Here is a 24,496-nt window from a genome sequence, read left to right on the forward strand (position 1 = left end):
ACTTCACTCTAGAGCACTTGTGGAATTGCTACCCCAACCACAAGCATATCTACACTGATGCATCGGTGACAGACACATCATCTGTTGTCGGAATCTGGGTTCTTATCGACGCGGACCACAAATGCGGCCAGGCTAAGCCACAAAAGAACGTCGACGACCTCAGAACTTGCTGCCTTGTACTTCGCTTTGCAGTACATTTTTGGGCACGAAGCTTCTGTGTGGGTGATTTTCACAGACTCATGGGCGGTGCTCCAACAACTAGAATCATTCCTGCGCGAACAACTAGCCCACAAAACACACACCTTGCATACACAGGCTGCCAGCATGCTTCACAAGGTAGTGTTACAGTGGCTACCTGGACATTGTGGGATGAATAGGAATGTTTGGCCGACAAAACAGCTTGCGCGGCCCACACCCAATATAGTGTCATCACCCCGATTCCTTTCTCTCGATGTGGCGCCGCGACACAAACGTAATTCGTGGCGCGGCAGTTACAATTCTCAATATGGACGGAAGGAACAAACATTACCAGTAATTATACAGAATTGATCTCGCCTGCACTTTTTGAATTCCGTGTGGCCTGGGCAAGCGCGGCGAAGCAGTCGTTTATCGCATTTTCCTCAACGTCGCATTTACCAGCCACTACTCGCACAAGACGCACCGAGTTGCCTCCCCTCGCTGTCACGTATGCAGTGTTCGTGAGCACATAGAACATATACTATGTGTGTGTCCCCTTTATGACACCCCGCGGCTAACCTTGACGACAACTTTGGGACTGCGTGCTGATGAGCTTTGCTACGCTATTTGTCTATGGCAATCAACTTCCGTGGCAACACGGACTACATGGACCTTGATGTCATTTTTTCCTGACTCCGGCCAGAACAAAACTTTGTGAATGTTCGCCTTAACTTCACTTCTGTTTGTATGCTGTATGCGTGATCCTGCATCTGTCAGTTTGTGCGGTTATTTGCTTTTGTAGTGTCTGTATGAGTTTCTGTGTCTTCGTTTTCTTTTCCTTTCACACATCTCATGTTCACGTAGAGTAGCAAGACAAGCTCACTGCAAGGCCCGTCGACTGCGGTGCCAGAGTGCTCACCTCCACAAACTGCCGTGGCCCCCACTCGGTCAATGACCCTCAGTGCCCCCGTTGGCAACATGTACGACGGGTGACGACAGAGTTGGTGCGGGCTACACAACCTGTTTCACGAGTGGCCCTCCAGACCTCACTCCGAAATACTACACCTCCTCAACCAGGTTCACAATCCGTCGTCCTGCAGCCCTCCTGAGCCCCCCAGTCAGATCCAGGCTCCTCCACCCACACACATGGCCAGCTCTAACGGCACAAGACCACGCGTTCTCCAGTGGAACGTTCACTCACTGCGGAGACGCAGTGCAGAGCTTGCCAACCGCCTCCTACGGGCTGACTTCGATTACTGGCCCTGCAGGAGGTTATGGTGAGGGGGGAGCCACCCCGGCTTCCTTGATACTTAGGCTACCTCAGCCGCACTTCGTGCGAGCTAGATCCTGCACCACAACCCCCTGCCTGGATCTCACTCAACTACAGGGAACGTCACGGGCGGCCTTGTACGTGAGACGGGACCTATCAAGCCTGGCTTTGAACATGGATGAATCAGCTCGTGGCTATATGGAGTGCGTCGGAGCTACAGTACGTATGGGCGGCACAGACACCTCGTTTGTCAGTATTTACATCAGGCCAGGAGAACCTTGGGACGCCAGCCAACTGGGCCGACTGCGGAGCCTCCTGGGTCGTGACTGCCTTATCTGAGGGGACTTCAACGCCCACCACCGACAATGGGGAAGAAGCCGGAGCAACAGACGGGGTAGGGACATCCTAGATGCGTCGGTCGCTACTGGACTGCTGATAATCAACACTGGCAGCCCAACCTTTGTCCGCCGAGCCTGCCAGACATGCATTGACCTCGCACTGGTGTCCGAGCGCTGTACCTACAACTAGGAGACGGCAAACGATACCTGGAGCTCCGACCATTTCCCTGTACTCCTCACCCCGTCCTCCCTGTACCAGCGTTTTGACACCAGACGCTGCAGAGTGATCAACTTAACCATCATCAGGCATAAACTGAGCGAACGGCTGGAAACAGCAGACGACAGCACCCTCCCAAAGGAACTTGTTCCCTGCACTGAAGCTGCTGCTACCTACACCGAAGTGACCCGGGGAAAGCCGCGGCTGATATATGGCACTCAACATTCGGGCCGCCAGGACCAGAGCCCAGAAGCAGGCCATCAGCCACAACACCCCTGCCCTTTGGACAGCCTTCAAACGCCTAGACGCAGCAGCCAGACGGCACGCCAGGCAGGAGCGCAAGAGATGCTGGCAAATCCTCTGCAGCTCCCTTTACAGCAGCCGGGACCCTGTCCGGGCGTGGAAGCTGTTCAATTTCATCACACAGCCGGTCTGCGCTCTGCGCCAAATCCACTCAGTGGCCATAGGGGCAAGGATAAGGGAGCAGGAGCTGGCTGAGCTCCTTGCATAGCAGTTAGCCCCTTGCGTCAACCCGATACACCCACCTCCAACGCCGGTCCTTAAGGCCCCTATCTTCGGGCAGGCCTACACGAGAGCAGGCTGCTACCTGCTACCATACAGCGTCCCCCTCGCCGAGCCGCCACGGAGAACAGCTGACCCTCGAGTAGAAGCGGCCTGCAACGCAGACATCACACTGACTGAGCGCCTGACGGCTGTGCGGCGCTCCCCCGGAGGCACAGCACCCCCGGCGCCGACGGCATCACCTATGCCATGCTGCGAAACCTGGACACCCACCAGCAGCTGCGACTACTGGACCTTTTCAACCATGTCTGGAGGACCGGCATCATCCCTGAGGACTGGAGGGTGGCTATTGTGACAGCAGTGCGGAAGACTGGCAAACCACCTAGCGAGCCTTCCTCGTATCGCCCCATCTCTCTGACCTCAGCGGTGGGGAAACTCATGGAGAACGGCTAACTAGCACGGCTAACAGGCCTACGAAATGTCCTTGATGAAAAGCAGAGTAGCTTCCGAAGGTCTCGCTGCACCGCTGACGCCCTCGCGGATGTGCTGTCGTTTATAGAGCTGGCCCGACACGAGAAAGAGGGGGCGTACCTCCTGCTCCTGGACGTCAAGTCAGCTTTCGACGCGCTACCGCACCAGACCATCCACGATGCTCTTGACCGCCTGGGAGCAGATGAAGGGCTCAGAAGTTATGTAAGGGGCTTTCTCAGAGACCGCACACTGCGTGTACGCGTCGGCAAGACCCTGGGCGGCCCTCGCGGAGTGGGGACTGCTGTCCCGCAAAGCAGCGTCTTGAGCCCACTCCTCTTCAACCTTGCCATAGCGGACCTACCCACCTGTCTACCGGAATTCCTGGAGTACCCGGTAGAGATGGCCATTCATGCCGACGACGTGGCACTCTGGACACGGGGCCCCACCAAAGTCGGAAGGCGGGTTCGCGCTACCCTACAGGCGGCCCTCGACGCAGTGGCGAATCAGCTGACGAGGAAGGGACTTAGACTTTCCGAGGCCAAAACGGAGGCCATCGCAATCCATCCGCGCCCAGCTCACGTCCGACGCACTGCTCCACTGCATCTCAAGGGAAGACCCCTCCCCTGGCGACGCAAAGTCGTCTACCTTGGCCTGGCCATCGACGAAACCCTCTCATGGAAGTCCGCCGTTGGGGCACAACTGGACTAAATGACCCGCGCCATTAGGGGCCTCAACCGGCTCGTGGCACAGGGTAGAGGGTGATCGCACCAATGGGCGCTCCGGATCTACATAGCCTGCGCTGTCTCGCGTGTTCTTTACGCACTCCCCCTGGTGAACCTCAGGCACGCCCAATGGAAGTCCCTGGAGCTGGCCCATCGAAAGGCCCTTCAGCGCTGCGTCGGCCTCACAAGAGACTCCCCAGTGGCCAGCACCCTGACGGAAACTGGAAGCTGGCCCATCCAGCTGCTCGCAACGCAGACAGCGCAGCTACATGTGGAGCGCCTGCACCGAGCAACTGGAGGTGACCACCTCCTCGACAGGCTCCGCTCGAGAGACCAATCCCGCATGGGCAGCATGGCCGCTCTATTCGAGGACTATGTCAAAGTCCCTCAGAGGGCGTGCCTTCTGCCCCCACCGCCACCGGCAGCCGCACCCCTAGACATAACTACCACGCTGCCGGGGGTTAGGTAGCGGGCGAGACTGCCAGAGGTCGGGTCTCACCAGGAAGCGGCTGCCCTCATAGACCTGGAACCGCCGGGACAACTGCTGGTGCCCGCCGGGACAACTGCGTACGCTGGTGCCTGAGTACGCTGGTGTCTGAGTACCGGGGGCTGGGGCTACCATCAAGCACCGCCGAGGACATCCTGCGTCCTAGGGGGCCGTTCATGCTGCACCGGGAGGCCTTCAGGCTGCTCCTCTCGTACCTCGACGAGTCAGGCCTCAACACCCGCCAATGAACTGTAAAAACCAGATCCCACTGGCCATCCACCTCCTGTTAGCCCTCTTGTGTGCGTGGCTTTGTATGTGTGAGTGCTTGTGTGTGTAAAAAGGCTGTACGTAACCTGAGAGCGTATGTATATAGTCTGTGCATAGCCTTTTATACATAGTCTGTACATAGCCTGTTATCATACTTAATTAACAATTCCCTCTCGCTCCTTCTTCCCCGGCGAGACGTGTACCCTCTTCCGAGAGGCAAAACTTCGCCCTGTAAATATTTTCATGTTAATAAACACTTTCGCTCTCTTACCTTCATCATAAACACATTCCCCCTACTCCCCCAAGCAGTTTGCTTAGGCAAGGTTGTCATGAACAATGCTGCCGGAGTAGTCTATTGGGGAATTGATACGTTGTCTTTTTTGTTAATTTCTATAGCTTGCAGAACAATTTAGGCTGGCTTTTAATACGCAAGTGAAATGAACTGGAAAATTTGTTGTTGGCCTGTTTCGCAGCAGTTTTGAATTCTTTCGTAAGCTGCGGCAGTATAAGCGTTCTTGCGGTTGACCGACTGATTTTGCATTTTGCATAAGCATACTGCCTTCCTTTGGCGAATTTGCGCACTTTCTTTGTGTACCACCGTTTAGTTTTACAGCGACGTGACGTCATCACCCAAGATGGCGCATAACGTTCGCGAAGCTCCGAAATTTTACTTTTCAATAAGTGCCACAGCGCGTGTTCGTCAAAAGTTTCCGATAAGGTATTAAAAACGGTAAAATACGCCTTCAATGCTCTGGATATATCTTGTGCACGGGAATTTTTGTAACTCTATACGCAAGGTTGGCCGCTATCTGCAATTTTAGCGTATCTGAGTTTCATGCTACAAACTATTGCATCGTAATCTCCTATTCTTCGCACAACCCCCGTAGACTGTGCGGCCATGGGAACGTTTTAAAAAAGAAGATCTAATATTGTTTCCATGTGTGGGTTGTAAGACTAGGTTTTTCAATGAAAAGGTGCTGCATATCTTTGTCATTTCTTTACTTGAGGCATTTCCCGAGTTTTCAGTGTTCTTTGGCTGCGACCAATCGATTTCAGGCCAAATAAAATCCCCTCCGACTACTAAGTAATCGGTGTCCATGGTCTCAATTGAATCATAGAGGCAACTAAGCACTTTCACAGGGCTTCCAGGGGGAATAAAATGAACATAACGACAAAGATTTTCCATTCTTCAGTCTAACTTGAGCCCAAACGGACTCGCTTTGGACGGCCTGAATTTCCAGCCACCGTGAGTCAACTATTTCATGAATTGAAAAAATAACGCCTCCTTCATGACTACCGCTATCTTTTCTATAACAAACGTAACCCACTGGAAACACTTCATTATCTCTATTGTCGCCATACAGTCAAGACTCAGTTCCAATAACTGCACTTTTCTTAACCATTTCCAGGAGACTGGAAAAGCCTCTGTCTTATTCCGAATACTTCAGCAGATTACTACAAGTAGAGTGCCCGGGACGTGTTGTGGGCGTAACTCTCAGGCAGATGGTACAACCCTCTGAAGCGAAGCATCATACATATACTTCTTTTTGTTTAAATATACTGTGTCATACGCAAGGGTTATTTATCACCTACAGTTCGATGAACCTTCACGTACTCCCATTGCAGCTTCCTTGTGTTTCGCGCATTTCCTGAAAAAACTCTTTCCGATATGCTAAAATTAGTTCTCTATTTTTTTGCATTTTTGTATTTGCCATTACCTCTTGCTTGTCTTTGAACGTGGTAAACTTCACAATGATCGGCAGGTTTCTTCCCGACTAAAATGTCCCCAGATGGTGGTCTCAATTTCTAATGGGGCCAATTCAAATTTCGACCGACAGATTTCCAAAACATCTTTTTCAAACACTTGACACTTTTCATGCTCGTAGTTATCATCCACGCCGTGAAAGAGCAAGTTGCTCTTTCTGCTACGGTTTTCGAGGTCATTTACTTTACTAAGCAGAGATCTTAGCTAAGCTTGCTGCAATACTCTGACTCCTTTGCACTCTCTGACAGTGTTCTGCAGTTCGTCAAGCTTAGTTATTTGCGAATCAAGTTTAGCCATGCGCGTTTAGATCGCTCATTGCCTTTTTAGTTAGCAGCTTGATATTGCTCAATAGCGTTTAACTTAAGCTTACTCTGTTTCTTTCCATTCAGGAGCTCGTTCAGTATATCATCACATCACCCCAGATTTCGCTCGACATCACCGCACAGTAGAAACAACATGAGATGGAATGCGCTGCGCCGAAACAGAAATAAACGATGACGCCTTCGGGAAGGTTTTTCGAGCACATTCAAGTTTGAACTAACACTTGCAAAGAGCTCTATGGTTGAAACCGGCAAGGCAAGAATGATATGGGTGCAACATACATCATCGCAACTAACCTGCACGAAAATCAAGATGTTCGTGAGCGGAGCAGTCATGGCCGCGCCAGTATCACGCCGCAGATGTGAACTGAAGATCAGCTGCTTTTGTAGGCAGTAGTCGTCCTCAATAAAAACCCCTGGGTGCCCAACCAGCAGTGGGCAACCGGCCAGAAGAGGAGGAGACGGTGCAGAAATCCTGGCCGATGTCTCCTTCGCCGCGATCGTCGATTACCTCTTGCACCACGAGTGATTCAATGCATCGATGCTTGGTCACGCAGATTTATTTATGCTGGCAGGTTGCGCTTCGATAGGGAATTGACACTAAAAGTGTCCAATAAGCACCTGCACGAAAAGCAAGAAGTTCGTGAGCGGCGCAGTTCTGTCAGCGCCGGTTTCACGCCGCAGATATCAGATATAGGTACAATGGTATTTCTTCTTCGTGGTTGATGCATTTAATATGTTATCTAGAACCGGTACTCTCTCAGAATTTTCAACTAACCCTTTCTACACGACGTAAGCCGCTTACCCGCATGCGTATATGTCGAGAAATGTTATCATAGCGTTTCGTCGGAACAACGGGTTGTTGCTGAAATGCAATTGCCTTTTCAACCGGACACCATCGGCCCTACTAAAAAAGTGTTGGCCTAAATAGCAGTGCCGCCAATTTTATTTTGGGTTAGGCAGTGTGCAGCTTCTCCCCACATTTATTTATGCTTTTCACAATTGAGAAAAAGCCTCTTTCTGAACACTCAACTAACTAAAAATTCGGCGCCCGGGCCACGGCGGCCTGAAAGTGGGTTGACGAATTTTGATTGAGGCGGGAATCTGTGCACAATATTGATGATGGTAAAGATACCAATAATGATGATGATAACTATGAAGAAGAACAATATAACGATAATTGAGGTGCTTACGAAGCTGGATATCAGAGAGGGCTCCCTCTGTCGTGTTGCGGCCTAGCAGTAGGCCGAGCACAGCCAGGCTGACACAGAAATTGGGAAAAGGGACTGAGCCGCCGACCGTGAGGGTGAGATAATGATAACCTTTATTCCGTGCCACGAGCATACATATATTACAAACATACATGTGACAAGAGATGTCAAGTACAAAATGCGCTCGACAATTCAGGGCGACAGCACGAGTAATGCAGCCAAAATACACGTGCCATTGGCGCTATCACCCAATGTCGAATTCGCTAAAAAACACTGATCGTTACAACGGAACTTAGAATCGCCAAGCGCGAAAGATGAACACTTATAACAAAAACAATGTACAAAAGAAAAGAACACTTAAATACTAAACCCACAGCCGTCAGGAATTCGAACAAGAGGACCAGCTCGCGTTCCGTATTCTAGGGGGTCACTCCCAGGCAATGGCCATCATGGGCTAGATAAATCGTCAAGTACTTGGCTACGTGTAGCACATATAGATCCCTCTTCTATTTCTACCCGACTACCTGCCTGAGGGAAACCGTAGCTACCTCCGTCGTCGTCGCAGTCATTAGGCTGTGAAACAAAGCGAACAAGGAATTTTCTGCTGCTCTCCAGAACTACACCGGTGAAAGTTCTAAGAAAATACGACCTCGGCCGCACGCCAGGATGCGAAACTCGCTTTCCCTTTGCAGTCTGTCACCCTATCTTTCGCGCCCTGTTCGAGTTCTGGAAACGAAGTAGCTCTAAGACGACGGTTGCAGTGCGTACGCTGCTGCTGTGGTATTGCTGTTTCTGATCCTGCTCAGGCTCACTCTCTGAGGCAGAAGTCTCCATAGGTGAACACGTACCGTTGTGCGTAGCCGCCTGCCCGTTAGAAGGTCTGCAGGGCTTTTTTCCAGAGGCCCCCTAGTGTACCTGCACACTAGGAGAGAAAGATATGGGTCCTTCGCTTTTGTAATCAGGCTCTTTACTGTGTGGACTATCATATCCGCTTCCTCATTTGATTGGGGGTATAAGGGGCAGGGTGTCGAACTGTACTTTTTTTGGATTCGGTTAAGGTTGAAACCATACGGGTTCAGGTCTGGTTAGGTTCCGGAGCATCATTTCACAGAAACAGATTCTATTGGTTTGGGTGGAAAACAGACTGTTTTAATGTTCAATTTTTTAAATGCGGCGTTTTTATTCCGCTGTTAAGTAGCCATAAAAACAAATTCCTTATGCGGGTTTCTTTGACAAAAATGTTGACTTGGCATGAATGCTTTCCATGTGAGGTCAACAATTACAGCACTAACTGAACCGAAGTAAAAAGTTCACACGGACACTTATTGCTCCTTATGTATCTTACTCTTTACTATGTATGTTAAGCCTTAGTCTGTTTCTGCCCGTTTATTTTCTAATAGTTTAGTATAGCTCAATCACCAGATTTATTTTAATTTTACTCTGGCTGATAAACCCGCAGTTTCATACCCCGCCGTTGTTTCATTGAGGAAATTAAAATGGCTATCGATGAGAATACTTCGTACTGCGAAATTCGAGTACAGCGTGAACTGCAGTCTTCTTAGCGGCGGTGCATAGATGCTGCGTGTCAGGAAGTGATTGCGTCATCAGCGAATGAGCGTTGGCGTGCACTATTCCCTGGCGTTATATCTTAGCCCATGGCCGCCGGAGAGCTTTTCGCGCGGCCTCGGCATAACGCCTTCCCCCTTAAACTTCCTCAATACTTTTATCTTTTGCTTTCCTGCTCGCTCTCTCTTTGGTACTGTCGTCGTCATCCCGGTTACAACAAGGGCATCGCTTAGGCGCTACGCATAACCACAGGAGCGGGCACTTAAGAGCAGAGCTCTAAATCATGACTCGCCCCGTTGCCGCCTTGTGACACACTCTCCTCGCCGATCACTGAAACTCCGCACCTCGTCCCCAATTTAAGCACGCACGCTCACCGCCGTCTCCTGCAAGCAGAGCCTTCTCACTACAAGGCGCGCCCTCGTGCCGCCAACGCCGTCCCTCCTCCATCCGCATCTCCATTGTCGCGTCATCTCCTGATCTTCTAGCAATGGAGAGCCTCGCTGTAGGCTCCCCAATGGGCGTAAGTCCACAAAGCAGATGACCCCTTCGGCAATCATGGTTTTTCGTAGCATCGAGTGTCACCATAGAGCAGCTTTGGGACCACCCCCCTACTAGGTGGCTTGTGATGGGCTGTCCCTCGTTTCCAAATCACACCTTCTCACCAGAAACTTCTGCTGTCAAGCAGGTAGGCAGGCAGGTAGTTTACTGCAAAGCGTTTGGGCTCCTTGGAGGGCAGACATCCCCTCTGCGTACCGAAGAGCATGCCCGGCCACCTTCTCTTCTGGTAACATACGATTTCTATAAATGTAGGCACGGAGGCACACGTTATTTTTCACAGTGAGGCAGAAAATCGCATTTGAAGAAAACTGCTTTCTCGGCAATGCTCATCATGTGCCTATAGTTCCAACGGTGGTTTAGCTTTAGCACGATATAATTAGCAGTGCTTGACTTCAAAAACTGGCCGGCGTCGGCGTGAACCTTGACCTGGAAAACGTGGCAGGTGGCGTTTAGAGCGATATGATTCTGCCTACCTTCACGTGCTTCCAGACCGCCTAGAAGAAAGAAACTGCTATCATGACCTACTGAATATAGAGAAGCACCGACGAATGAAACTTGCTAATGGCACTACAGGAACAGGTGACCGCGAGTGAATGCTAGTAATGGTGGAAGTCTAGGAACTTCCCAATCAGTAGTGTAACACAGTGATTTTTTACAAAAATGCAGATTTGAAGAAAGTAACCCATGTCTTAGTTATGATGCGGAAACGGTGATAATTGGTACGACAGAATCGTGAGAAAACCAACGATAAAAAAAGTAAAATTTTCTAAACAATGTTGCGACAAAATAAAAAATATGGGTTTATTCTAGGGGTGTGCGAATATCAAGTTTTTCGAATACGAATCGAATACGAATATGTAGCTTCGAATATCGAATCGAATATCGAATATTTAAGGGGGGGTGGCTTTCGAAATCAACCTTTTGATTTATTTGTGAATTTTATTAAAATTAGCTCAGCAGCTGGAAATGCTTTTGTGATAACACCATAAAAATTTCAATGATATTTTGAAAATTTTTATTTATATAATTTTCTTTCTGTCCAACTTGTACCAAGCTTGGGCTCCCTATAAAACAGGATAGGAATCTTGTTCAAAATACTTTGCATTCCCAAATGAATGGACGAGTTCTTGAGAGTCTTATATTTTTATTATAACACATTTTTTTTATATTTTTAATTTTTAGAGGTGAATGTACAACAGGCATTAAGACAAAAAATGACCACTTAAATAAAAATTCACAAGAAGTACACCTAAAAAACCAAGAGTGTCACAACCTGAACTGTTCATTAAGGAATGTAACGCAAAAAACGGAATCAAAAATAGACCTACAGGTCGAGAACAATTCACTAAAACAAGAGACGTAGGTGGCAAAAAAACTGTTTTGAGAAAACGAATTCCGAAGTTAAAAAATAGGTTTCTTTCATCAAAAGTCGCTAGGGTTGTAGCCTTTTTTTTTTTTAACACGGGGCTTCTGGAATGCCTTGTCTTGAAAATGGAGTGCCTTTTGCAGCCTTTTTCTTTCCATAAAACATCAAGTTCAGTTTCTCTGTGAAGAGTACACAGCCCAGTTTGTGGACCATGGGGGGGGAGGGGTGCGGAGAGGCGGAGAAATGGCTTTCAATGCAAAGTAGGCTAGCCGGTATCTTGTATGGCAGAGGAAACTGCCCTATGCAGTGATCATGGCAACAAATTAAGCACTCTTTTTTACTTCAATTTGAAAATTGAGATTGGATTTCTTTTATGCTTTATATTCTTGCCTGGAGTAGCAGCTTACGTGCAGGCGTTCATTGCCAAAGGTTTACATGCCAAATGGGTACAAATGAGCTACTTTGAAGCTTGGTAAATTATTCTGCATAACTCCAACTTCAAAACAATAACAAATTTTAGTACTCCTAAAATTCAGGGCATATAATATGCACTAAAATATACATGTATGCATTGGTATTAGTTATGTTCCTAAAAAATAAGTTTGTTAAATTCAACAACTGTAAGTTGAATTTTTAACGCTGTCTACACGTTCTTATTCCTAACTCAAACCTGTTTCCATGATTGCTCGAAGTGGACGGGAAATGTTGCGCAAGAAAGCGATATGGCTCACCCGCATCGCGGCGCACGTACACTGCAACATGTCATACTTTGTTTGCCCCTGACGTGGCCCGTCAGGTCACTCTCAAGATTATAGCTAAAGTCACAGGCATTAATTACAACTAATGGCGTTCAATCGTACCAGGTGCGTAGTCAGGCGATGCTCCAACGCGCAGCAGCTACGCCGTGTGCGCCGAAGCTTTTGACGGGTCACCGTTTCTTCTTAAAGGCTAGCGAGCATACTGCCCAGCTTAGCAATACGAAGCGTGTAAGCATCGCAAATTAGGCGATAAGTTCACTTCACGAACCGCAATCACAAGCGCGCATACCGCGTTTCCCCCTCCAGGGTGAAGTCAGACGCACCAAGAAAAGCGTTCGGTGACCTGTCCGCTTTTCGAGCCACGCAACTTCCCGTAATATGGGTGGTGATCTCAGGCGTTCCCATCGCGAAAATGTCCTTGTTGAATACCACAGCAGATAACCTGATTGAACAGAAACGTGGCCGAACGAAGTGGTGCAAATGAACTCAGAAACGCGCATTACGCAGTTCAGGTGGCGGCCGTCTTGAAATGCCGAAGCGACGCCCAATCAGGAGGGCCATTTTCACGCGCGCCGACATAAAGGCCAACCGTGCTTCCGCAACTATATGTCACTTCGTGTGTGCGTTTTTTGGGTCATTCTTGCGTTTGTGAATAACAGAAGATAAAAAAGATAGTAAAGACCGGAAAGAAGGTCGCTCGGCCGATCTAATGATACCAAAATGGCTGTGATCGGTGTCACCGTTGCGGAGATACAGCGCTCCGAAAATTGCCGTTTTTTCGCCCACTTGTGCTGATATTTCGTGACCGCCCATTTGCACTGACATTGTGCCACTTTGCGCGGATTTTTTTCGGCGGAAAAACGTAGCAAGTGCACAGGATAGAAAATATAGAAGCTGAATATGTGGCTTTCAAAAAAACGATGTTGTGTCCTTCTTCCGAAGTTGAAAGACGCGTCCCCCCTCAAACTACTCAACACAAATATTCTATAAGAGCCGATTATTCGAGCCCGTTCAAATATTCTAAACATTTAGAATACACAGTTTTCGAAGCGACTACGAATATATCGTTTAATATTCGAGTATTATTCGAAATTTTCGAATATTCGCACACCTTTAGTTTATTCATTTCCCCCAAGACCGCAGAATAAACAAAGATCTTCCACGAAAGAGCATTGGGAATACCTATAAAAATGGTTTAAATAAATGAACTCAGCCGTACACCTTCTATGGTCGAAAAAAACCGTATTAACGAAGGGAACGCGCGTCATTCGTAAACTGAAATATGTGTTTACACCATTGGTAAAAAGAAATTAACGCAACCTAAAAAGAGTATAATATTCCAGTGCTTTTGGCTACTCATAGTCATCTTTGCTGCAAAGACGTCCTCGTCTACGCAAGCACCATAAAAATGCTACGAATTAGTAGCTAATTCTCTGATTTTCTGGAGATATTTTTCTTTCACTTTTGTTGCTTCTCAAAGTCTTACCTCATATATACAGTGAATCCCGACAATTCTGATTTCCACGTCACCGATTCGCAAAAAACACACAAGAACGAAGAAGGATCTTTCCTTGCAGTCAATAAAAGTTCAGTTGTTAGAGTGCGGTCGACCTTCTCGTTTCCTTCTTCGTCCATGCTGTTTTTTGCGCAATCGGTGCCATGTATAGATTCCAACTTGGCCGGCTCACGGTGTTGCTTAATTCAGATTTCATGGTAACGAAGATATTGTCCGAATTATTGCGAGTAGACTGCGGCCTTAATACCTGAATTTTGCTCTCAATGTCACCAAAGTTTATTTTTTAATAAAATTAGTCAATGTCTTTTGCGGAGAACACAAATGTGTTTTACACAAAGGACAGAAAACAAAGACTATTTCATGGTCCCCTGGTTTGTGGGATAGATTATTGCCACAGAAGTAGGCACTTTGCCTGTGACTTGTTTGTGAACCAGTGCCATGGTGTTTCTTTTAGTTTGCCTCCGAGGTGTACACAAGCTCGTTCATATTCCGTTCCGATTTCGGAATTTTTTAGATGTGCCATTGGTTTCTACGGCGAATATAGGGGAAATAGCGGAGGGGCGAAACGTGAAAATAGGGGAGGGGCGAAGCAAGGAGTGTATACATCTTTGGCGTCTTGGCGTTTTTGCCAGCGGAAAGGAAACCATTGGGGGTATAACAGGTGCACAGATTTGCTGTAAAAGTCTAATATCTTTGAAGCATGAAGCGGTCTAGCACGAGGCGTAAACCGGTATTTTTTGCACACGTTATGAAGCGTTCCAGCGCGAGGCGTGTAACGACTGTCGCGGGTTTTCTTAATACGCATTACGTTATAACGCGATTCGGAAACGAGTGTCTCGGGGATTTATTACCGTGACTAAAGGAGACGACGGTTACAAAGACGACATCACACGCCGCCTCCCGAGCCTATAAGGGGCCTCGGGCTGCGGCGTCAATGAGGTAAGAGCTACCCAATACCTTCTCACGCTGGGTGGGTTGGTAGTGGATGACGAGGGTGTGGGGGGGGGGGGTTGAGAGTAGTAGGAGTGTGGTAGAGGTATGACGGTGAGTGCGGGTGAGTGCGGACGGTGAGTGCGGGTGGCAGGGCTTTTTCTTGCGTGATATTGCCGTATGTGATAAGGGCACACCTAGTGAACGCAACGGCTTCGTGGTGTATGAGAAATGCTTGCTGGGAATATCAATACAGCGGCCTGATTTGGAGTTTAAAATGACTGTGACTTGAGCGAGTTGGTTAGTGTTCATTAAACATTCGTCAGACAAAACGCGGCGCGAAAAAATTCGATGAAGATTACTCTCATGCGCAAGAGTTGAACGGTGAAGCTTTTATTGGTGAGGATTGCTTGAAACATTCTTGTTTCAATATACTTGTTTATTTGGATTGTTGCGGTGCTAGCAATCGTCGTCTTAGTTATCGAACAGGTTCTCGTCTTCATGCGAGTTCTGGATGAAAAGCATCCGCAGTATTAAACACTTCCACCAGATCTTTGTCAGCGATTGAGGCAGTGCCGACTGAATCTTCAAGTCGTTCCGGGAAGGATTGGGACACGGTAGACGCGTCTCCTATTATACATTACGACTTCTAGAGAATGCGGCGGCAACAATGACCTCTAAAAAGAAGAGGGTCTTTCTGCTTTAGAATTAGCACTATAGGTTTTCTACCTTGGCGGTAGCGCTTGGTGACACCAGTTGAGTTTTTGTGCTAAAGACACTGCTCCACCCCAGAATCAACGGTCGCCATGGGGCACCCGCTCATGAGAGCTTGCTATTTTTTCGCTACAGGAGGTTGTTGCCTGTTTTTGCTAGCGCGATTGTGCGTACCGATGATATTCGGCGGGCAACACGCGGTAGGCGCTCACCAGCACTCGGAATTTTCTTGGAAATATTTCCGTCGGCAGAAAACCTCCGGCAAGTAACAACAGCTCTACTGTTAGAAGAGGGACAAATGGCCAGGGAAACGCTGCGACCTATTTAGTAGACCCCTCTTTGGATTTTACGCAAGTACAAGGCGGTGACCTTGGCAGTATCATAAGCGGGTGGGGAGGCCTGTTGGGAATCGTGGTCTTGTGCTTTCGCGACCAGTCCGCGTTCCTTCCAGCCCTTGAATTCTGGTACTTTTCTTCTATTTTAAAATTAGCGAACTGTCCCTGAGAGACAAGACAAAAAGTGTAATCTGTTCCATCCCATTTTTATCACATTTTTTTTTGTCCTCTGAGAGAGAAGCGTGCTTGGTGAGAATGCCCGTCTTTTTCTAATTGCATGTGTAATGGGCATGCGCGACTAGCTTTTTTCTAGCTTATACATTATGTCACTTAGAAATGCTAGAGACTACAAGTTAGCTTGTATGGTTTAGAATATATTAGAAAACAATATTCGGTTCTGTCCTTTTATTTTTCAATGGCCACATCGAGAGACATGCAATCAAACCAACCTTAGTTTGAACCATCCTGTTATCCACAATAATTACCGTATAAACCGGAATATAGGTCGAGTTTTTTTTCAAAAAAATCCGCGCAAATTCACCCCTCGTCTAATATAGCGGTCATTGGCAGAATGTAAATCGTTGTCTGGCGACAATGTGGAAGCGTAGTCCTGGTAGTTCGTTTCCATCGCCATTTGTGTCGGACTGCTCTCTCGCACTATCAGGCCTTTATTTGATTTCGCTTTTCTCTAGTTTTTCGTATTTTACTCGTCTATTGTGCGTGCGTGCGTACATTTCTGTACGTCTTTATTCCGAGGTGAGTGGCGGCAGTCGACGCCAGTTCGCCGCGGCGTTTAAGCTAACGGCGATTGAGTCACCGAGCAGAATGGGAATATGGCAGCGCAACGCCAGTTAGGCTTTTCGGAGACAATTCTGCGGTACTGGCGGAGCCAGAAAGCTAAGCTGTGCGCGTGCGACCCCCGAAACCGATCGTTCCGTGGACGTCAAGCGGTGCACCCCGAGTTGGAGAACAAAGTGGCAGATTTCGTCCGGTAACTTCGTCCGGGAACTTCGCTCACGATCGCTCCGGAGGCCATGCGCGGACCGGCTCCGCGAACTGTACAATGAGTGGATAGCCGGCGACAACAAAAAGACCTATACGGGCCGGTTGCGAGCTGGGTGTCCTTCTCTGGGCAGTCGCTGCCCGACGACACGGTTACACGAGCGTTCAAGAAGTGCTCCATCAGCAACGCGCCTGATGGCATGGAAGATGACAGTGCGAAGCAGTTATCATCGGACGACTCTGAGAGCTCGGACTAGTGACTTCGGCAGGCATAGTGAGTGGCAGTGACGGACGGGCGTCGAAAATAAATATAGACATTGTGAGTGCGCTTCTGTGTCGAATTATTTTTTTGTCATCTTTTCCAACCTCAAGGTAGGGTGTCGACCTATATACTGGGTCGATCTATAATCCGGTTTATACGGTATGTTAAACGTACTATAGCGTTTTCCGGAGGTGTAATCTCGAATCTTCTGCCTTAAGATAATAAAATAACGCAAATTTTACGCGATGTGTAAAACAGTTCTTTCGGGATGTAAAGTATGTATCACCATTGTAGCCAAGTGGCATTTCTTTACAGTGTTGTCTTTCTTGATGTCTTCGCTCACAGACATCAACATTTCCCACTGAAATGTTTGACCCGCGTACAATTTCATGAAGCCTTTACTGCATGGCCCTGGGTACTAGATAGATTGGCAAAGGGCCCAGATGGTAAAATTGTAGTGTATACAAAGAAAGAAATAAACTTTCTTTCTTCTTCTTTCTTTCTACATGCAGGGATGTTGACACTGACTTTTGGTAAACATGCATCGTGTCATAGGGTGACTCCGTCTTTGCTTTATTGACTCTGACATCAAATGCCCGCCTGCGAATAATGGTATTACTACTGTTGTAGTATTCGCCCTCTGTTTGTTTAAAGGTGGGGGTGGTCGGAAAATACTGCTATGGGTGCTGTCATGTCTTGTATCCATGGCAGTATGGCTGATACTATCATTGATACATGCCTTTGTCACCAATCGATTTCAATACACAGTCATTGGAGGTACCGTTCCCGGACCACAAATTTGTTTTCTGACGTACTTCAAGCTTCCGTGCTGGACACTCTCCTCTGTTTAATTTTTATTGTCTACCTTCTATAGAATGTTATATCTGCCAGACGTCTTGTTGCAGACCATTGTGTGGCTTACCACCACGGCCCCCCAAAAGATATAAAGGTAATTGAAAATTCGTTTTCTGCATAGATGATGCCCCCTATTTTTTAAATGCAACTTCATACATTTTCCTGCAAGCGTTCCAACAAAAATTATACCTTATTCCTACAGCCTAACAATTTTCCACTAGCAGAATTATACTCACACCTGGGTTTACTAAGCAACAGCAACCTAACATACACTGATCATATCACAGAGATCACGGCCGCTACCTCCAAACATTAGGTTTTATCCGAACGTCTCGTTCCTGCTCCCCGGCCTATGTTCATACTCCCCTAAGAGGGTTATTTCGGTAGTAAAATCAAATATGCTGCTCCGATTTGGAATGGAGTATACCCATCCTAAAGGATGCCCTTGAAGCCACTCAGAATTGCTCGTCTCGGTTCAGAACTTCCCAGCACAATTTCCGCAGACGTGTTACAACTATAAAATTAACACTGTCCTTCCACTTCCTAGATCTTAGACAAAAAATAACGCGCCTCCAATTGTTTCGTAAACTGTATTTAATTTTTTTCTAATGACAACGCTGTCTTCTCCTCCCACGAACCTGAGCTTCGCGCCGTGTTTTCAAATACTTGAGTGTTCAAAATTTTGGAGGTTAGACTAACGCTTTCAAAAAACCTTTTCTTCCGTTAGCGATTACAGACTGGAATGCCTTGCAAATGAAATAGCCAATGGGCGCTATTCTCTTAATTTTAACACATCACTTGAAACACATTTGACAGACGTATCGCGGTGACGTCTGTTGCTTTGTTGTGTAACCAGTTGCTTTTTATATTTTACACTTTTATGCCTCCTTGAATTCTACTAGTACTAGTGTAACGCATATTGCTAATATTGACCTGAATTCAGAATCACTTGCATTTATATTTTGCACTTTTATGCCGTCTTGAATACCAGTACTTCTGTTCCAGAATTAATATTGAACTGAAACAAGAAGAATTGTTTAATTGGGTTCATTTTTACGTTTTGGGTCTCCTGTATTATCCCGTCAAGGTCTATTTAGGTTAAATAAAATGAAGATAATAGTAAAGGCACATTTTTGTACATTTTAAAACTACGTCTTTCGCCACATTTGCAGTGACATCCCATGCCGGATTACGGGTGGTTTAAATACACAAAAATATGATTTGCTTGCGCTCACGCGCCAGGCTTCAATTGCACAGCTTTTCTTGATTATGAATGACCCACTCAAAGATAGTTTACATATTGTTAAGGTGTCGTGGTTGACTCTTGAAGCTTGGAATTTAGTTGGCCAAGGTGCTCATTGTTTTTGGTGACGTTTTCGTGCGCCACTCTGCAAGCGCGACCTGTAATCTCTAGCAAATCCTTTGTATGCGGACCCTGTCGAAGCGCAGCACCTTCCTCGGCTATGCTAACTATTTGTGGCCGGGGGATAGAGAGCCAGTGATCACGTAGATCTGTCTCATTTCGGAAAAAAGATGCCTCGAATCAAGCTTGAAATAAATCCGCCTCGTAACGCTACGTTTGGAGAAACACTTTTGTTACACGCTTCGGTGTTTACGTTTGGTTCCTGTATCTGAAACTAAAATCTTTTTTCGATGCTCGGATGCTTCAAGTAATACAAAAAACGAAAGCCCACTTCACATACTCGTCAGTAACTTTGGTGTTCAACACAATATTAGAGGAAGGGAAAATATATATTCTGTCGGAGCAAGGCCCTTAGAGCTGATCAATAAATGTCATCTCGAACTTCTGAATGACCATAGTACTACGCACCGGAAACAGAACTCTAAACAAACCCAATATAGTTTCATTTATGTCAAGTCACCTTATCCACATAGTTTGGTGAACTGAAACCAAACCAACACAGATGACGTTGCTATTCTTTTCTAGACCTGGCTTTACTTCAGCGTGAAATAAGTCAGGCGCACAAAGTGGGAAGTTTAAGAAACAATGCGAAGAAAAGTGTAAACTCGCCTACTGATGCCGAAGGATTTTAATATTCCTTCGTGGTGTAAAACTACAATTGTGTATCATCATGAGTGCCTGAACATCAGGACCGATTAAGAGAATGCGAAAGAGTGCGCCTTTGGTAGACGCGCAAAACTGAAAGCTCGGTGTAATAAACGTTTGGAGGAGGTGCTCAAGGACCTAGAAGCGAATACACGTGAAGGGGATCATTGAATGTCAAGCCCATAAAGGTTCCGCGATTTTGCACTTTGTAAGAACATCATTGCTTACTATATCTGGAGTTGATGAACGTGTTAAACCAAACACAACAACTGAAGACATGCAGAGTACTGTCTTTATAAAAAAACAGTACAAAAAACCGGCTGAAGAGAAATGTCATGTAGTGGTTGCGACTTCTGTGACCTCCATTTGCTTTTACGTAACGTCCGCAGTGACGGCCCCACCATAGAATGAAATTGGTTTCTGGTAATAAACATGTGAGCAGCGGTTTTTGAGTTCCTAAATACTCTACCCCACATTATGATATAGTTTAATGTCAGAGGATATTCCACCTTAATCATCACTACCCGCTACGCCTTCTGGAACTAAACAGTTTAACGTGACTGAGAGGTAGCGTACTTCAAGAAAGGTACATTGCAAATCCTCTTACAAAATGCACATGACACGCTTTTAGATTAACTATATACAACTCTAAATATGACAAGATACAAAAAGCCGCACAGGGAGCGGCACTCAGCATTTATGAAGGACCGGGGAGTCTAGACAAATCCGGCTTCCTTCAGATTTAGCTGGTGTGCCAGCCAGTCTTGACCAGAAATGCGACCACGTTCGCATGATTCAAGCTTGAACTATGCGCGTGGCTTACCTCACTTATGTTGATAACAAATCGCCGATGATAAATGCGCCGAATAGTAAACGTGGTGCAGTGCTTCACTCTACAGCCACTTGGTGTGCTTGGCCCCACGCTTAACTTCTAGGTGCCATTTTCGTCACGTCCCGGCCACCTTTAGCACGAATAGGCCATGCAGTACCTAAATCACTCACTTCAAACATTTGTTACGCTTGCCCCAGCCCGGTCAGAATGTAAAAGGAGGAAGAAATGCGACTACCCTGGCTCAAACTGGTGTCGGTCAAAGGGCTCGGCTGGCTATTGGAGCTACACGCCGTTGATGTAGATTACGACCGGATAGAAGTGATGATGGTGGTGTTACAGAGAAGGTTCGGCGGCTACAATTGCATGTAAACACAAAAGAGTAGACCCAGCGCCAACAAAATATTACTCTGTAAAAGTGCCTTCACCGAGATCACGTGATTTTTGCTACCATTCATGTACACATCTCAACGATGGAAAGTTTTGAACAATTGTCAGACATATCTGGCTCAATCCTTATTAAATTATATTATTACCTTGCTCACATGGGTATCACTCTTCCCTCAAAAAATGCACCGTTGAGGTATTTACCCGCAAGCGGAGCAGTAAATAGCCATCAATCATCGGCGTTCCTTGCCTGCATTATGTCCGTAATCATATATTTATAGCGGCAATTTAAGACATAAACCCTCCCCGGATGGTGCTGAAAAAACAGAATTGCAAAAACCCCAAGAGCATGAGCGGAGGAATGTGTAGTTGAATCTTCTGCTGATCAAACGTAGAAATACTTGATGAACCAAGGCGCCACGTCAATAAAAAGTGACCTGCCCCTCCGATGGTCGTTCTCTCCACCCCTCAGAGGTCGTTCTCATTCAGAGAAAAAAGATAGAGAGAAAGAATGAGTGGGACAAACACTTTGTTATTTGAAGCGCCGGGTTCAGGTTGGGAAAGTTGATTTAGAATAGATCGCCTAAGTTACCTGTGGAACCTGTTCCGACAGGGTAATTTAGCCCACGCGGAAAGAGATACCGAAGGCCTCCTCGCGCTGGGTGGGCGTGGAAAAGGGTAGTAAGTGTCCGCGGGCATTCGCACAAGGAGTGCTAAACCATGAAGAGGCCATGACAATTTAAAAGCTCTGCCGAGTGGCTAACGGGGGGGAGGGGTAATAGTGTTGCTGTTTCAAGATGGAGGCAGAGTGGGTTTGTAGAATGCGCCATATCTGCGCTTGCTCCGCCGTAAGTTTATGTTGAGTGCGGGTACTGTGCTTGGGCGGAGCTGAAGGCTTGCATGATTTTATGGTATGTGATGAGGGTGCGCCCAGTGAACTTAAGTACTCCGTGAGTAGCGCCGAGAGAAGTGATTGCCTGGGGTATTAACGCTAACGCCTGTTTGATAGTGCAGTAGAACTGTGACTTGTGCTAGTTGGTAAGTGTTCGTTATTATTATTCGGCATACAAAAAGAGGCACGAAGAATTCAGAGGAAGTTTGCAGTCATGCACAAGAGTGGAATGGAGAAGCGTTGATGGGTGAGCCTTGCTAAACACACAGTCGGGTTGCAGTATCATTTTTTTATCTAGATAGTTTCGGTGCTAGCAATTGTCCTCAGAGGCATAGATAGGGTCATGGTCTTCGCGTGAATGGTGGATGAGCAGTCATCGTCAGCATTTTAGACTTCCACCAGCTCTTTGTCATCGAATTGTGGCAGCGGTGGCTGGATCTGGAAGTCGTCTCAAGAACGATTGGGACATCCACTACGTATCTGCAATTATTCCTTAGGGCGACTAGAGATTACGGCGGCCGTGATGACCCCTATCATGCAGGGTGTCTTTTCATCTTTATAAGTAGAACTAGAGATTTTTACTTCCGTGGTAGCGCTTCACCGCAGCGGTCGAGTTTTTTTTTTGGTATTGCCACTGCAAGAGCCGCAAACTCCGTGGTCGCCACGAGGAATGCGCTGACGAGTGCTAGTTATTTTCTTGCTAGTAAGTGTTTTTCGAGTTGTTTTGTAAAGCCAGTGCGCGTGCCCAGGATATTCCTGGTCGCTGCGAAGTTCGTGCACACAAGCACTCGGCATTCTCTTGGTATTTTTTTTCCTGCAACGGCACATCTACGGCCAGTAACAGCAGCTCTGCTGGTAAAAGAGGCATACCGGTCACGCCAAGGCTAGGACTTTTCATTGGCCACCTGGTTGGTTACTAAGCCCGTGCTAGGCGGGGTATTCAGGAGTATCATAGGCTGGTAGAGAGGTGCACTGGAAGTTTTTTTTGCGTGGGCACCCAGAAGCTCCCTTTGTCATAGTTGTGTAGCGCTTGTTTTGAGCCTTCTAGCTCGATGGTCTTTTTTGTGGTATAATGGTTATCACTAAGGCCCGAGCTGTTTCTTCATCAATGGTGGAATTCAGTGCGGAGTGAGGCCTTGATTGTTGGTTCTGGGTCTTTGTGGGAGTCGATGCCTGTAATTCCCGGGGCACTAAGTGTGGCTGGTGAGCTGCAAAAACTTATTTGGTGTGTTCGGCAGCTGGTTAGTGCTACGAATGGTGCTTTGACCGTACCTCTCCTTCTTCGGCATGGAATGTGGGATGCGTGTCTATAGGGAGGACATACGCCTTTCTTAGGGCTCGTAAGAGTGCCCTAACTAAAAACCAAACTTTCACTATAAAAACATGATTGCTTTTTGATAAGTTTAGATAATCTGCTTTATATTTCTTCTCCGGGCACGTGCTGACACGTTCCACTTTGGGAAAGCTTCGCATGCGCTCCATCATTTTTCCCCGATTTCACCGGTTAATTCAACCGCAGCTTTATGAAACGGCATCGACCGGATGTATGAAGTTGCATGGAGCACCGGAAACCCGAATTCCGAGGTAGGGGGAACATTTTTTAGAAATTTGAGGACGTTTTTGTGCCCGCGAGCCGCTAGGCCTAACGACAACGAAAGTGGGGCACAGGATGGACCTGTGCCCAAATCCTCAAGACAAGATTTGCCGGGGCTGCGGTATCGCCAACCCCGGAGAAGTACCCAAGTGTGGCCTGTGCGGGAGGAAACATCTAACCGCTGACAAGGCTAGCAAGGCAAGATTCAAAACGCCTTACGTCGTCCGTCGACGGCGCTGGGAACGGCGCCGGGCGGAAGACGACAAGGAGGACAAAAAGCTAGGAAAAAGAGGTCCTACAGGGCGACCCCAACGTAGCGCCTCTTCGCAACGGGGCCGGTCCCAGACACCGGTCCGCAGCAGCAACGGCGGCGGCCGCCAGAACCGCTCTCGATCGAAGTCACGATCCGGGGTCGGCGGCGGCGGTGGAAACGGAGGGTCGAGGTTCGAGCGGGAGATACAGGTCCCGGAACAAGTCCCGTTCGAGATCCAGGGCCGGTTCGAGACCCCGGGCCGGATCGAGAGTACGGGCCGAGTCTACCGGACGACGAGGGACAATCGCCGAGAAAAAGGTGGGCTGGACCGCGAGGTCTTCTGTCGCTCGGGTTAGCAAAACCGCATTCCCGACCCTCACCCTCTCCCAACCAGTTAACCTAAGAGCTAGCCCGCAACCAGATTGCAATGAAGTGACAGAGCTCAAGAAAATCATAGAGCGACAGAACCCTCAGATAATAGAGCAGAACGCCAAATTAGGGCGTAATGAGCAAAATCGATGCGCTAGCTAGCGGAAGCTGAGCAAACGCGAGACCCCAAGGCGATAACAACACGGTGGAGAACGCCGGAGGAATGCGTAAGGTGCCGCGGAGGGACCCCCCGTCGCCCCGCTTAAGGCGGGATGCGGGGGTGGCACGGCTGCCGAAACAGGCGCCGAGCAACCAACAAGCAATGGACTCCGAAGAAAGCACCGTCAACCGCGAGACGGTGACAGCGGCGGCGCAGATTACAAAGGGAGGGGAGCTTACAGCGATCCTAACGGCCATCACCCAAATCAACGAGAAACTGAGCGCGATAGACGCCAGATTCGATGCCCTCGAAGGC

Source organism: Haemaphysalis longicornis, unplaced genomic scaffold (genome assembly GCF_048455015.1).
Source record: "Haemaphysalis longicornis isolate Haplotype H1 unplaced genomic scaffold, Haemaphysalis longicornis Haplotype H1 scaffold_5, whole genome shotgun sequence".
NCBI classification, from domain to species: Eukaryota; Metazoa; Arthropoda; class Arachnida; order Ixodida; family Ixodidae; genus Haemaphysalis; species Haemaphysalis longicornis.